At 41.1% G+C, this 14,710-nt stretch overlaps 1 long non-coding RNA gene across 1 annotated transcript in view; it reads right to left on the bottom strand.

Moving 5' to 3' along the window:
• LOC138510572 (uncharacterized) overlaps window positions 1-14,019 on the bottom strand; it is a 94,147-nt gene extending 80,128 nt beyond the window's left edge. Inside the window, exon 1 of the long non-coding RNA XR_011280416.1 lies at window positions 13,891-14,019. This is a non-coding gene — a long non-coding RNA (uncharacterized lncRNA). The remainder of the gene's footprint in view (window positions 1-13,890) is intronic.
• Window positions 14,020-14,710: the final 691 nt, after the last annotated feature.

A 14,710-nucleotide genomic window follows, 5' to 3' on the forward strand; every position in this document is an offset into this window, starting at 1 on the left:
TGCTCCTCATCAAGACTGCCGGTACACTACTCCTCTCCGTTCCCCGGTACAGACTAGAGACTGCCATGGTACCATCAGGGGCGGAGGTAGGAGCGTCCTCGTTTCGTCAGGGATTGTACTGCCGACCCTTAGGCGTATGCGTGCCGGCGGGAATAGTCCTACACCCCTGTACCTGGCGGTCTTACTGGAGCATTGGTTGCCCATGGAATTCTTGTTACCAGTCCCATGGTAAGAGTGTCTGTCGTATTTCATGTTTCTGTTTTTTGATGTCCCTTGTGTAAGCATTAAGGATTGTTTTTCTTGTATATTGTAACAGCTATTTCTGCTCCTTGTGACGTCGGCATAAAAAGCATTACTGTTTTCAACTGGAATACGATCGCACACGAGGGAGTCTGCTGCCACGCGCGTTTGGGTCCATTCTTCCAAACAATTGATCCCTGGTGCTGGTTTATTTTATATCCAGACAAAGGGTTACATTGTAGGGTAGAATTCTTCTTCTACACTACGAGGGCAACCTAAGAAGGCAATCCCGACACGTGGCTAATCGCCCAATCCCACTTCTCTATAGAATCCTTAAGGGATTTTATCAGAGCTACTTCCCCACATATTATTTATTCCCAGCTGGTCCAGAAACTATTCAACCACCAAAAAACCGGCAACCAAGGTGCCAGGATTGGTAGTTGGAGGGACGAAACTCTGCCTCCTTAAGAGTCAAAACTCCCACTCTCCTTTCTTTCCTCTGGTTACTCTTCTCTCTCTGCCCCCATATTTCAACCCTTTTTTCTTTCTCCGCTCACATGTACATTATTCTTAACCTTACTCCAACCTCTTCTACTCCAAATCCCTTTTACCCATACCACATGCTTCTTTCAGTAACTTTCCTTCTTTTCCTCACTCCGTGCTGACTTTCAAATAAAATTCCATTTTGCAATAACCCCTCTAGGCCCACAGAACTCAGATACATCCTCCTGTTCCCCTTTTACTCAATATTTTAATAATGGAGCTCTCTCGGTACAGAAACAGTCTGCTCTTTTCAAGGTTCACTTAGCACAGAACATTTCTTATTCATCCCCCCAACAAGCCATGTAATCTTCCTGCATGAAGCCCTGCAATTCTGCCTTCATTTAATTGTCACTTGAATGTGTTCTAACCCTGTTAGGTTTATGAACACACGGCTATAAAATTCGCATTATTACTTGTATGACCTATGTAAACCTAACTCTAGACATCCTCTGGCGCAGAATCTGTATTTCACTTCAATTCACCAGCAGAACCTGTGAAGACAACAATTACAGCTTTCTTTGGTCCACTCAACCCATTCTTGATAATGCTACAGTGGGCAAAGTGCTTAGTTCACATGCACTTATGTTCAGTCGTTCAACCTTGACCAAAATATCCAATTTTTGACAACAGTTTTGTCCAAGAAAACCGATTACAAATACCTGAGGAAATACCTCTTCCCTGCAATAGATGAAACCTGGTGACAAGAACAGCAACACTGGACAATGCACATGCTGGAAAAAGCATTTGGTTAGCTGGTGATGGGCACCTTGACAGCCCAGGCTTTAGTGCGATACATTGAACTTATCATTTCGAGGCTTTGGACAGCAGAAATCTATACACAAAGCAGTTGTCCAAGTTACTTCCACTGTTGCAATGGTGAAGCTTGGTTCCTACTTCAATCTAGAGGTTTAGAAGTTGAACTGGTAGCAAGCTACAGACATGTGTGCTTAGTCAGAGTCACGTGAGAAGTTTCCACGGAATCAGGGATGAATTTGATGTTTGGCGTGTGTCTAAGTGACCGAAAAAATCAACACAGTTCAGAAAAAAAGGGGCCTGAACAAATAATGAATTGGCCCTTGATGGTGAAAATTACGAAATTGTAAATAATACGAACAAACTTGTCAAAGTGTCAATTATTTTTGACTAGAGATTTGAAGGGTATTACTGAATTTTGCCACACACACACAGGATTAAGAGTGCTTTCACAGAATTTTTCTGAAATACCATTCCAAAAGATTGAATTGTAATATTGATAGGATGGAAGCACAGACAAGGTTGAGAATCTTGACCTCACAAAAGGAAAAACAAAATTGGTTGTCAAGCCAATTTAAAAAGAAAAGACTGAGTTTATCTACAATCTTATATTCTATATTATGGCAATGTAGAGCCGTGGCATTGAAACAGGATGGTGTCTGCGTGCTGAACAATTGACACATAACATTGCGCACAAAGAACGTCATCTAAAGTCTGCCCTAGTCACCCAAATAACTTGCCAATTTAAGTCAACATCTGATGTGCTGCACTTTAGATTGCTTTTGAGAATCTTCAGCCATAGCCCTAGTGGATCCACTAATCATGTAATGCGTTCTTAGTTACATACTAACAATAAAGCTTGTGAGTTCACTATATCCAACGTGTGTAGTGCTTTTACATAACATTGTGGAATATTACAATAATATGCAATAAGCAAAGTTGAACTTGTTATTATTGCTATGTGAGTGCCAGGATGCAAGGTGTTTCAGAAGACAGCTTAATGGGTCAAGCTCTTTTTGAGGAGATCTGTAATGTGCAACACCCTCTGGTGTAGCCTAGATTTCTTCCCTGGTGGCCGGAGGAAGGGCCCGCCATAAACTAAAGTAGAATAATCTCATTTTATGTAAGCATTATCATTAGCATGCTCATGATGATAAGGCCTAGGTTTGAGTGTGTGCCATGTGTTTTAGGACTAACAAAACATGTAAAATTAACAATATTAAAATTCACATTTACATTGTTGTAAAACACGACAAAGTAATGTACTCTGAGTTTTTAATGCACATAACAAAAGAAAATGTGTGATAAAAATTCAACTGATTAAAAAAAACAAGTTTTTGAATGTCTAACATGAAAACATTGGTGTAATCAAATAAGCAGTTGAAAAAAAGAAAGTGCCGTTTGCTTGTGATTCAGTGCACTGTCTTGGAAGATAAGATTGCTACGTGGTGCAGTGTGGGGGCTATGAGGGCATCACAACTACCAGAACACGTTCATGTTTCAAACAATATGCTAAACTACAGCTCACACATGTTCTTGCCTTAGCGGTGCATTATGTTCTGGATTTCAGAACATATAAATATTTGACTTAATGTCCCATAATGCTATTTGTGCACCTAAAAGACTAATCTGTGTTATTTGTTCGGACCTGACATGGAAGAACTTGAGTTCAATACAAATTACCATATGGGCTGTGCTAATAACCTAAAAGAGCAGGGAGTTTTGTTGGGACCTTGTAGTCCTTGTTTGCATACATGAAAGAGCTTTGGGTGCAGTGTATAAAGAGCATACACTTTACACATGCATAAATAAAGGTTTTAACATTTCAATTGGGTAATGTATGTAAATATGTGCTATGTAAAGCACTTTGGATAAAAGTGCTATATAAAACAACACAATATTATTTAAAAACATCAGTTAGAGCGGTATCCTTGTGTATGAGCTGGGCATATCCAGTTAATATTGAGCCTCATTTTATGGGTTTTTTTCTCCATTTTTATTCAGGTGCAACTAGTGATTGACTTCATTGCACAGTGTTGTGTGTGTTAAGGTGTAGGGTGTGTAGCTACTAGCTGTAGGTGTACATTGTACTGTAGAAATATGCATTCAGAAAAGTGAATGTAGGAGGAAAAAGCCTGATCCTTCCTTTTTGCCACTTTTTATACCTCAGGACCTTAGCTATTCTATCTCCATGCTTTACACTGTACCCTTCTGCTAAATACTCATGTACCCATTGGATGCAATAAAGGCAAACACACTTTTCTCGCAGTTAGTGACTTTATCTCATCAACAGGAAACAACTACCTTAGCCCACGTGTTAGGCATGAATACATTTAAAATAAAAAATTATAATTGGACACTTATGCAGGAACACATTTTACTTAAGCAAGACATTTTAAAATTAGCGCATTTTTCTTTTTTAATCTTAAAGTTACCAAAACAACAAAAAATTTCTGTTCCAGTGCACAGATATTATTTCTCATTGGATGTGTCCTCTTATTATTGCCCCTATTGCGTGGAAGGATGAGCCCCAAGCCAGATTTTGAACTCTGGCTACTCCATTAATCTTTCAGTACCTCAAAGATTAAGGAAGCGTTGCCTTTCATATCCAGTCTGGCACATTGCCAATTACCCTGTAAGAGGGTTCCTGCTTATTTGCCTGTCTAGTTATACTCGTCATCCAAATGAGTACATTGTCTCTCAGAAAGCTGTCTCTCCCTTGGCCCTCAAACTCCCTCCCTCTAGGTATACCTCAGTCTTTCTCTGCCAGCACACTGCCCCGGAGTTAAACCACAGCCTTCAAAGTATTCCCTCTGCAGCTCCAACACCTAAAAGCAGGACAGCTCTCTCTCCCCAGGAAATCTAACCCCTCTTCCCCCTTTTCACTCCCTTTCTTTTAAACCCTCATTCAACAGCTCCACCTCTATATAATTCTGTGCATTTTCTTAAAAATTTCCCAGCCTTTTCCGTGATGTCACCTCTGGCCACATCCCGTGCCAGAACGTTCTCACCCCTTGTGACCTTTGAGCAGCGTAGCACAATTTTCTACTAATATTGCATGTTGTTCTTTCCTTCCTTCCTTGCCTTCTTCGTATGAACAATGAGGGTTCTATTTTCAATGCCCTTTGTGATGTTACATTACTCTGCACACCACAAATCTTTCCTTCACGTTCAGCTTTTAACTCTGCTTTATTTTCTGAATCTGCCAATGTTCATGCACCTGCCACCACACCCTATTTTAATGGTCCAAGCAAATCTAACCAACTTTATATACCTCCCTATTAGTATTTGTGTCAAATGTTCACCTACACACTGAAAATACTGTACACCTCACACACTCCCTAACATTTCCCTTTTTATGTGGCGGATACTGATCGAAACATGGGGACTCTTCAGAACCACTAACCCCCACTGTTAAAAATCATGTGCACCACTCGCATATTCTTCTTTTCTGTCAACCCAGTTGAATTGTTATGTAACTTTATTGTAAACGCCACTAACCATATTGTGATGGTAACCATAGAAACACCTACAATTATCAATCTTTTCTCTGGGCACCGCAATGTCTCCCATGTGTGTGCATCTGCGTCTGTCAAACTCAAGTCACTAACTGTGATATTATCCTTTAGTATATTCAACTTGATTGTGTGGTCTTCCTTATGTTTCAGAAGATACTTTATATTAGGATCCATAAGAAATGTGTTTCTTTGGAAAAACTCAATGTTCTCTATTCTGCCTTACCATAAATCACCATCTACATGAAACAATGTCAGACCTCCAACTGTTACTACGGCATCCTTAGGTACTGTTATAAAGAACACATTGCACTTCAATGGCCTCACAGTGAATGAGCCATGACTGAGGAGTGTGACTGTATACTTCATTGCACATGTACTGACCAACCACCTGTGCTTAATTTGGCAAGTGTTAACTTCAGGTTTCGAATTACTAATTGATCCTTATGTAACACTCTGGAAAGGGAGTCACAATTTGTATTTATCATTCTGCCAGAAGCCTACATCATGTACGATTTTAGTTTGATATATCAATTCTGAGGTGATATATGGAATACTCAAAGAAATCCAATCTCCATTCACTCTATATCTATAAACAGGGGAATCACACTTCCCATCTCAAAGGTGATTTTCTCTTGCATAGTTTCAATTTTTCTTCGGGTAATCCGTGCCATCATTTGCAGGATGATATCAGACGACACAAAACACAAAGGAATGTGACCATTTATCAACTGAGATACCTAGTCTTGAACCTCCCGCAAAAATGTGGTTATTAACATTTCCATTGGGTTCACAACATTCATCATATTCCATTCTGTTTGACCATTACATGTATACTATGCTCTCATAGCACGGACTCATCATTCAAGGTTACAGTAGTTTGATTCACATAATGAACCAGTTCCTTCTGTTTCACCCCAACCTTTCAAGTCTTTGTTGAATAATTTTTCAATCTTGGCCTAACTCCCGAGCCTTGTCATCCAATGTGTTCACTGGCACTGTGTTTGCTGTTGACACAGTTGTCCCAACAATAGCCAAAATTATTGTGACCACAATCGCCACTATCAGGAATCCTGCCATTCTACATTCCCTTTTTCTCTTAACACTTGATGTGCTCATAAAGGTCGTCTCCACCAGCATCAATATTTCTTTTACTGCTCCTTGAGCTCCTTTGCTACATATTTGAATTCACTGTTTCATTTGAGTGGATTCAACCTCTGTAAAGTTGAGACTTCTATCTAAAATTAAATCACGATTTATACTAGTAAAAATATTCTGGTGCAAAAGAGCATCCTCCATCAAATTGCCCAATACTGGCCCCGGATTGATCAAAACTTGTCCATTTGCCAGTGTGGCTCGTGACCACGTAACTAGGCATGTCATACGTAAAATATGTTTAAATAATTCAAGAAAGTTATTGGCCCTGTTCTTCCTTCCACAAAGTATGAAATGCCATCTTGACACCTGGTCTTCTACTCTGCACCCACCGGTCGTCTTCTGCCTTAAGGATTCCTCCTTTTCTCATCCCAGGGACGACTCCTTTCTTTCTTAGGGGGCCCCCTCCGCGGACATCAGGCTTCCGGGAACATTTTTGGAGGGAAGCGAGCCACCCACGTTCTATAACCGAGGAGAGAGACAGACAGGTTAATTACCAAGCAACAATAATTTTATCCAGGGGTTCTTCCCTTTTTTAAATTTTTTTAATACCTCAACCATTCATTCATTCCTCCAGTTACACTAAACAAAGCTAATTACCTTTTTCGATGAATCCTTTTTTCTCCGGACAATTGGAAACTGATTTACTCACCTAAGTCCCCTGATGCATCCTTGTGTCTGATACTCTAACCATTATGCCTTTCAATCCTTGTTGGTTTCTCCTGGATGTTCCACTCATTTTAGTTCATGTCTTGGGTGGAATGGCTTGATTTTATTTATGTGGACAAACTGTTCCACAGCCAGATCAATAAATGTTGGGGAAGTGCCATCTTCCTGCCTGTGATGATCTCATTTGGACTGAGATTTGTAGTTTGATGGTGTTGCTCTAATGACCATGAGCACTCAAGGAAGTCGTACATCACAACTAGAACTTGCTTCAGCCACAAATCTTTTTAGTATATGGATTATTGATCTGTCGAATTTCTCCACTCCAAAACTGGAGGACGGCCAATATGAAACATGTAACTTCCTCTTTACCCCTAAAATGTGCCATTGTCATTAATGCACTGGTAAAATGACTTCTGCGGTCTGACTCTATTCTCTGGGGCAACCAAAATCTGGAAAATATATGATTCACCAACAAGGTAGCCGCGGTCTGTGCACTGCAATCAGGAGCAGCTATACATTCCAACCATTTTGACCTTAAACAGGTAACTAACTGTCAGCATGTACTTGTTTCCCTGCAATGAGCTCTGGACTGGGCCATTGAAATCTATTTGCAAATCTGACCATGGAAGGGTCAATCCTCTCTTCATCAATGGAACTCTGTGTCGTGGAAGTGGGCCGGAATGTGCACACACCAAACAGCCCCACATGTATAATTCCACATCTTGGAACAAATGCGGCCAATAAGCATAGTATTTAATATTTCAAATGTTTTCTGAATACCTCTGTGACCTGCTGTTATCACAACATGGGAATGATGTAACATTAACCCTTGAAACGGAATAGGGACCACCCACTGAATATGCCCTGATATGGATTTCCAGACTGACACCGTCTTGTAGCTGAAACGTTTTTTTACTCCTCATCATCACCCAACTATTCTCTTCCCTTGCAGTCTTCTTCTGTATCAGGATTATTTTCAGCGTCTACCATACGATTGTAAAACTTCCCTATAATTGGGCCTTAATCAAATCCTGATCAGGTGTGTCAAAGCTCGGTTGAACTAATGGTTGATTGTCTACCGCTTCAGCTTTGTAACACATCACTACATCTACCTGCATCTCACAAACAAGTGTTCAATCGCAAACCGTTCTCCCATTACAGCCTCAATGCTGGCCAATGGATCAGCCTTATCAATCCCTTCCTTATATTCTCCTGGTGTTTCTACCTTTTTCTTCTGTGTGTTCAATCCCTGGTCTGTGACTTCATGTCCCAAGAAATGTACCTTGTTTTCTACACCACTGCATCCCCTGCATTGATACCTTTTCCCCAGGCTGAGCATATAACCGATTTCACTGAAATGGCTTTTTATGTCCTCATTCATGATCTGAATGTCATCCACATAAACCACAGTTCCTCTATAGGCTGCATCCGGAAGTGCCTTATTCAGAAATATTCCAAACTTGCTCCCACCGTTGATATAGCCAAAAGGGAACTCTTTCCCACGCATATTGTTTTCCTGGAAGGTAAAAGCAAATAAATGTTGTATGTCCTTTACTAGAGACACACACCAACACCCAGCTGTTAAATCTAAAGTGGTAAAAACCTTTGACCCGTGGATCTGTGCAAGGCCTTGGCCGATGAATTGAAGTGGGTACTTTGACACAGGTACTCTCTTGTTAAGTTCTCCCAAGTCTGCACATGATCACCACTGACCAGTAGGCTTCAATAGACGTAATATATGTGTGTATGAAGTATTTTTAACAGGTCTAATGATCCCTCTATACTCTTTTTGATTATTCCTGCCAACGACTCCAAACAAGCCAAAGGCAGCCTGCATTGTCACACAAAGACAGGTTCCCCAACATAGCCTTCTGGCAATGTAGCGACATGCAGATCCGTACGCCCATAATCATATGCATCTTTGCATTCTACATTTTTTTTCCTCGACTGGTCTCTCTCCAACTCATTTGTACATACATACGCAGCTTTGATTGTTCCTCTACAATTTTAGTAAATTCTGGAAAGCCCTCCAGTAGAGGAATCTCTGTGCTTTCCTGTAATTGTGTGGCAGTATCTTTTTGGACAGATGCCACTCAAGTATCTGGGCATTTCAGCCTCCACCTCAATTTGCTGTTTTCCTTCTGTCTCTGTCATCCACCTGAATTAGAATGCAATCCTTCTGGTGATGACAAATCACATCTTTTGCTTTGGGGTCTAAAGACTCAGGCAATGAATCTTGTGAAGTGCCATAGGGTTCGGGAATATTTCCAATAACTGTGTTGTATACATTTGCAGTGTCATATGATTTTTGAATAGTCATCCCTAATGGTGTACCTTCCTCAAAATGAATGAATCCTGAGATCCTTTGTTATCCACGAGTATCCAGATGGCACTAACCCAACTTCAACCAATGGTGTGTATTCACATTCTATCCCCTGCTGTCTCATAGTTCCATTGATGCACGTGAATGCGTAAGACTCCATAATTTGTCCCTTTCTGGATTTCAGTGATACTGTAAACCTTTTCAAATGGAGTTCAATTGCATATGGCATTATTTGTGTACAAGAATATATTTGCCTATTATTCCCAAATTCTGTGGTGCTCCACCCAGTCTGGATCCAACTTTTTCAGTTAAAAAGAATCAAAAACCAAACTTATTCTATCTATGCATGATAATATTTCCCAGATAGAATTTGGCTTTAATTCCACTTACAATCTATATATTGTGATGGATGCTTTTGGACCCTTTTTTATTTTCAACATGCATCTCCCCAAAATGCTATGTCCCAAATGTCTAATCCGAATATTTGTTTGTTTTTTTATGGAAAAATGTGGTTTTCTTTTCTGTACAGCATTTGTTTAAACACTTTCTCATTGATGGAACCCCTCTCCTGTTTTAGGGGCAGTACTGCCTCAATCATTTCCGGATACCCTTCCATGTGCACTAGTACCCATACCTGACCTTCATTCATGTTTATCTCCGCAATGGTTGAAGTATATTTTTCCTGATCTGACACTGAAGCGTTGCATTGTTATGTGTCTTCCTCACCTAAATAGAACCTTAACGTGCCTTCATCTACTTGTGTTTGCGCGTTCTTCCTTGGATCTAAATGACTCTCCAATGACTGCTCTGTTTTGTCTATCCTGCATATTGTAACACTAGGGACATTTTGAAGATATACCTCAATCACTTGTTCCGACTTGATAATGGGCCTCATTATAAGTTTGCCGGTCCGGAAACTACGCTACTGGTAAGCTTGTCGGTACCGTAGTTCCCGGACCGGCAAACTATGAGTTGTGCTCACGGGTGCCTTTCTGCCCGCCAGATCGGACATGGCAGGCAGAGCGGCACCCGCAAGCACAGCATATCAGATGCAACGACACCGTTCTAAACAGTGTCGGTGCATCCGACCTCCCCATTCCCATTCATCCCTATGGGGCCGAATGGGGAGCATCTTTTTTCCAGCGCCCACAAATGGGCAATTACCGGGTTCCTTCAGGGCCATAATGACCTGGTAATTGCCCATTTGCGGGCGCCAGAATAAAAATGCCACAGGCACGGCTACCGCCGATGTCATAATGAGGCCCAATGTGGTGGAATTCTTTTGCATTGCTAACCTGGCTAACCACTTTTTGGGGCTTCACTGGCTTTTTGGCCACTGACCACAGAACACCACAGTGTTCGATAAATACAAATGGTGAGAAAAAATGTTGTGTATGGCTTGGCTTTGCAGAAGGAATGTTGTGATGTCATGTGGAGTATTTATTGTCTAAATGTGTCACTCTTTCTGACTTGGCAAAAGTGGCTTACCACTATTTGGACCTTCAGGGGCTTTTTGGCCAAGGACAAAGTACACCATTTGCCCCATCAGTTAGTGGTGACAGACGCTTACGACAATTCATACCTAAAAGGAAGGGTGACTCCTCAATTGGAGTGACCACCACTTCTTGTCTAAATGTGTGCTTCCCTACCTTAATGTTAACCTCAGTAGCAACTTCCAAAGGTATTTCCTAACCATTGAAATTATAAACAGGCTCCTCTATTTGTCTTAATTCTAAAGTGTTTTGTTGTTGTTTTCCTTCATTTATGCTATCCAGCATTTTCTTTGACATCTCAGTAGCCTGTGCCCCTGTATCCACCATTGCAAACATTGCATTGCTCTTCTACTGTGATAAGAGCATAATAGGGATCGTCACATCCCTCAAGTATACAGAGGAAATGTGAGTTGTTACTGATCTCAAGACTGATTTTTCTTAAGCCCGCCTGACATTTTGCTAACGACAGGGGCATGTGGAATTATACCTTACCCCCCTTTTTGACGGTCTAATTTTTGACATTCCTGGCTTCTTTGTTTATTTTTCTGTCCTATGATTCCATCTGAAACTTTGCTATTGATTGGTCTCCCTGCACAATGGGCCTGATTGAGTTCGCAACCAATTCCTCATCTGCCTTGTTCACTTTGTTTTCAGTGTTATCACTTACCTTCTCTATTGTACATGATTTCTCTGTGTTTTCACTATCTCCTTTCTCATATAGTAACATATGAACACTTTGTGTTTGAACTCACCTTGCACTTGTACTTTACTGCACCTCGAACATATGTGGCACGATATATTCCTCTGGGTACTCACCTGCATGTGTCTTTAGTGGAGTTTTTAACTCTGTGGAGATGAGAACAGTATTCGATTCATCAGGCAATGGAACCCCATTACCTTAGTTTGTATTTATCCTATATCCTTGCTAGTCATTTCATTTACTTCAGTTTCACTTTTTTCTAATGAGTTGTGTACTCGCATTTGTACTTTCTGAACTGAATCAACCAAAGCATTAAACAGGTTATGATCCTTATTCTCCCTACTCATTATTTGTTCATTTGTCTTCACCTCATCCTTTCCATTTTAGTCTGTCTTTTGTCCCACTGTTCTTTGGGTTCACCATTTGCATTTTCCCTTTCTTCATACACCTGTCAATACTTTGGTTTAACTCTAGGTTAAACTACACCCCTTTCTTGTGTGCGTTTCTATTTCCAATTTCATTGTACACCTTATTCTCAAAATCACCGTAAATGTTCAGTCCTGTGTATTTATCTAACGGTGTGTTATTTTGTGCCTGTTCCCCGGTGTGGGGTGTTTCCCTGACTACTTACTGGTACCTTGGGCAGTGTCACTCTTATGCTCTTCATTCTGAATTGTCATCTGTTGGTGACTTCCTTGGCTATTACACAGTCTTCCTACTTGCCCAGTGAGTATCTGCACTTGTACTTCTAGGCTGCAAAATATTTATTGATCCCTATAGTCATCTCTCTGTGCTCTAGGTCTATTCTGGTTTGATTAAAATTGCCTTGGCCTGATCTCGTTACTTGGATTACCTTCAGGTGACTGAATGTGGTTAGTATTTTCCCTGTATTCCCTTGATAGAGGTTGTGGGAAACATGGTATTACGCCTTGCCCATAAACCCCTTGCGGCTTGGGCATATGAGCGTGGGTTACATGTCCCATTATTTCTTTCATTAGGCTGATAGTGCTATCTTTGTTGAATCCCAGTATCAATGAACCTATCTACATATCTTGGTTCCATGTGATTACTTCTCCCATATGCCATGGTTGCAGGATCAAACCTACTGTGAGCTGCCAATACCTGGTATGGTCCATGAGGTGAATGACTTGGGGCGCTATTCGATTCTGCTATACTGAACTGAAACCCTACACGAGGCGATTTCCCAAGATAACTGGGGCTGAAATGGGTTGCTGTGTTGAATCTAGTGATATCATCCCTGAGACGCCGGTATGGGCTTCCTCTCATGTGGCCAGCAGAAGGAAGCTGCTACCTGATCCTGATATTATGTGGGGGTGGATCACATGGGGGAAGACTCATGCTGGGAGAAATTGGTGACCCCTTCCACTCATGATACCCCCCGTTCCCCCTGAAGCATTGAGCAAATCGATGAAACTGCTGTGCAATGCATCATGGACTCCAAGATCCACAATGCCTGTGTTACTGGGAAGAGGAAGAAGGACTCAAACAGAGTGAGCACAGCAGGAAGCAGCGTTGTGGATGGCTGCAGGAGGAGAAGCCCAGCTGTATGGGAGACAAGCTCCGAACACGTGAACTGCTCCGGTGAAGGAGTGTAAGCAGAGACCCTACGGAGCAGTTGGAGTGCCAGCGAACAGCCATGCAGACCACTAAAGGTACACAGGAGCGGGCAGCAGAAGCAGTGGAGATGCCACAGAAGACCAAGGAGTTGGCCCGACACTAAAGGTGACACTGGGCGCGCCAAACAGGATATTGGGCCATACCCAATAAAATTGAATACTGAACACAAAGTGCAGAAGCGAAGAGGGAGCAACTCCCCTTTTCTGGGACACCAATTGGGGGAGACATGTAACCTGCATTAACAGCCAAGAGGCTGTGAAACAGCAGTAAAGAGGCAATTAAGGCACAACTTCCCTTTTTATAAGAGACCAACGTGGGGAAACTTGAGGCTATCAGAAAGCAGCAAAGAGGCAACCTAGGTGCAATCCTCCTTCTTTGGGACACCACCCTGAGGGAACCTGCAACCCCCATTGCCGAGAAACTAGAGACTATAAAAGAGGCAGCCATTGTTCAGCACTGTAGCTCGGGAGCAATATGTTGCTTGCGGCACCCTAAATTGTTGCATGCCAGTTGCTCTGGGCCATTGTGTCTAGGCCTAGAAGGAGGTGCTAAAGGGGTGAGACCTCAGTAAACACGAAAATGTACCCACTGGGAATTATTGAATACTTATTTCTAAATTGGTGGAAGGCTAAGCTTCCTGTATCATCAAATAAAGGTTGCAATGCAATATTGTTCCATATTTAAGAGTGAATAAAAAAACAGTGAGACCTCAGTAGCAGTATAGCCAGGACAGAGTCCAGAACACTGCGAGAATGTTGGCTAATAAGCCTGCTGTGGTTCCAGTTGGCTTCTTTTTGTAGATGCAAGATTTGAGTTTGTTGCCACCATGCACATCATTTTTCAGTAAATGTCTTAACTTACTATAGCAGTTGTTAAAATCTTGTCATCTTCAGATACTTTGGCCAGCTGACAAATGTATCAATGAGCAAAACAACCACCATGTTCCCATTTTTATGTCCTGCAGCAAATGGCCGTGTTCTGTTCCTTTGTGCAGCTAGTAGGAACATAAACGACAAATAAGGGCCATGCATGTCCAGCTTTCCTTTGTTAAATAATTTGCATGCACTGCTTTTTGTACAAGTAGGTTTGTGTTTAATGCCACCATGCATTGCATGCATCAGACATTTTACTTTTAGTGCCACCTATATGTATTATTACATAATGTCCTAGTGGAAAAATTGTCATCGTGTGATACTCTGCCCATCTGGCACGTGGATAATGGGACGATAATGCATGCCACATTTTTCATAATTACTTTGCCCTATATTCAAATCCAAAGAAATCACTATTAATAAATAAAATTTAACAAGCCAATTAATTAATACAAATGCCTAGTTAAAACCACTGCACCCCTCTATGAAGCGTATATCAAATGCTCAAAGGTTTCGACCAAATTTTACCACTTAGATTTTTGCAAAATCCCTTTTCAGTAGAGAAAAGAGGCTGCCATGTAATGACTAGTATTACTCAATATTTAATCATATTCATCCATTAAGTTAGAAACATTCAAAAACAGATATATTTCATAAAATTCACATAGAACAAGCCCCAAAAAAACCTTTTAAAATATTCAAACAAGCTATATAGAAAAACCTGATCATTACAATTAATCATATAAAACATAGCTTCCATGTATGCCCACGCATACGCAAAACAGAGAAATGAGCCAAATATTTGACTC

This window comes from Ambystoma mexicanum, chromosome 6p, assembly GCF_040938575.1.
Source record: "Ambystoma mexicanum isolate Mex_15411 chromosome 6p, UKY_AmexF1_1, whole genome shotgun sequence".
Classification (NCBI taxonomy): domain Eukaryota; kingdom Metazoa; phylum Chordata; class Amphibia; order Caudata; family Ambystomatidae; genus Ambystoma; species Ambystoma mexicanum.